This window comes from Magnolia sinica, chromosome 4, assembly GCF_029962835.1.
Source record: "Magnolia sinica isolate HGM2019 chromosome 4, MsV1, whole genome shotgun sequence".
NCBI classification, from domain to species: Eukaryota; Viridiplantae; Streptophyta; class Magnoliopsida; order Magnoliales; family Magnoliaceae; genus Magnolia; species Magnolia sinica.
In genome coordinates, this window is record NC_080576.1 from 15489623 (window position 1) to 15491706 (window position 2084).

Sequence of the window (2084 nt, forward strand, 5' to 3'; positions counted from 1 at the left end):
CCTACAATCGGCGGCCATGTCCATACGAGCAACAAAGAAGTGTTGATGGACTGGTGCGTATAACACAGGAGCAATAATTGTACCATATTTTCTAGATTCCCTAGGTTGCAATGCTCCTAAGCTGAGAATCCAATGAGTTTAACTTCAGCTTCAATTTTTCCATCCTGTGAGCAAAAAGTATCTAAGCATCCTCCTAAAAAATCTCTCGTGGCCAAAGAAGAGTAAATGTAGTTGCTTGTAATTAGGCTTTGGCAGGAAGGAACATGCAAAAGAGATGAAATCCATACTGCAGTAAACAAACAGGTTGAAATCTAGTGAGACTCTTCCCTGCTTAGCTATATCAAATGAATTAAATAGATTCCTGCAAAACATCATGCGTACAGTATTTCTTCAATATATCTACAAGCTGGATTAGCATTCCGATTCTCTAAACATCTCAACTCTGACAAACAAGAAGCCCATGCACGAATTTCTGTACATGACACGTCCACTTAAACAAACTAATGCATATTTAGTAGCTTAAAGATGATTTATTTTCATACTCTTCAGGTTGTATAGTGGGAATCCATGGGTAGCTACAAGTGATTACTGACACAAGCTAAGAGTTTTATACTCTCCAGGTTAAGACCATCCTAAATTGGCTGCACTTCAGCCACTGTGTTACAGATCCTGCCATAGATATAGAGGGAATCCATGGGTACCTACAAGTAATTACTGACACAATCTCTTCCTTCTTGTGATCCTAACAGAAGAATTCGAATGAACTAGACCTTGTTGTATCACAAAACTTAACACGCTTGAGAGCGACACTGCCATTGACAGTAATTCTTAACCTAAGTTTCATAATTCAATAGAAAGAGAGAAATTACAAGCCCCAAAAGTACAGTTCCTTTCCACATCATCTTAAACTAAAAATAAACAGAAAAAAATCAACATAGAGGTGCAAAGCATGCAATTCACATCAGATTCACAGAAGATAGATCTAGTCTAGCTATAATAGAAATAAAAAATAAAAAATAAAAAGTCTACCTCCAAAATCCCCGGCATCCTAATAGGTTGGCAAGTGAGTGCTTCAGAGGCAATGGATCATTCATATTACATACAAGGTGAATGTTGGGGCATTGAACATTAGGAAAGGGCCCCATCAGACCGAATGGCCACACCCATTGGCTCTACTTTCAAAATCCAAGGAAGAAGGGAAAAATAAAAAATAAAAAATCCACTGTAGCAAATGATGAAATGCATGGATATGATCAAGCGGCTGAGATTTGGCCATCACCACCAGAAATCGCAGCCATCCTCGCAGCCACTCCACAATTTGACGATGGAGTGGGGGGATGGAGCGTTTCGGCAGGTTTTATGATGATCGACGGCCTCTATGGGGAACCTGTTGTTGCAATTGGGGCATTCGACCTTCCTTCGTATGATCTCGATCTAACACCATTTCGGATAGAAATTGTAATTTTGGGCTTTCTTTTATATCAATCACAGGGGCTGCGATCTCTATTACTCATGTATGGATTTGAGCATGTTTCCCAGCAAACCGAACTGCCTCTGTATTCCTGCAAATCATAATAAAAGTCAGGTGCCAGATTGCCGACTAATGGAAGTTGACTCGCATTCACAGAAAATCTCCTTCTAGAAGATGAAGGCCTGGTGCGGGTAGAGAGAATCCAAGGCGAGAAAGGAAGTGATGACCAGCTGAGGTCGTGGAAGGCTTTGATGGTGAGGTTTTGAGAAGAGAATGGCTTTGGATGAAGAAAAGGAAGAGACACCACGAGGAAGAGTGAGATGGTATGGTTTCGTTTTGGAGGTCTGTGCGCTAGAGAAAGGGGTAGACGGAATTGGATTTCGTTTTGGGGGAGGGGTGCGTGACGGACAGCCCTTTAAGACTTGGGTTTTAGGACCATGGGGCCCACCGTGATGTATGTTATTTATCCACTCCATCCATTAATTTTAAAGTATTATTTTAAGGGTTGATGCAAAAAATGAGTCAGATCAAATATGTAAGAAGACCACACAAATATTAACAATAGAAATTTAATTTTTATTATTTCTTATGGTGTGGTCCACTTAGACCTTTA

General features: G+C 40.3%; 1 long non-coding RNA gene across 1 annotated transcript; it reads right to left on the reverse strand.

The window, feature by feature from the left end:
- Positions 1–815: 815 nt before the first annotated feature.
- On the reverse strand, positions 816–1817 carry LOC131244378 (uncharacterized). Its single transcript, XR_009170263.1, has 2 exons — positions 1545–1817; positions 816–1387 (listed from the first exon to the last, which is right to left on the reverse strand). It is a non-coding gene; the product is annotated as an uncharacterized LOC131244378 (long non-coding RNA).
- Positions 1818–2084: the final 267 nt, after the last annotated feature.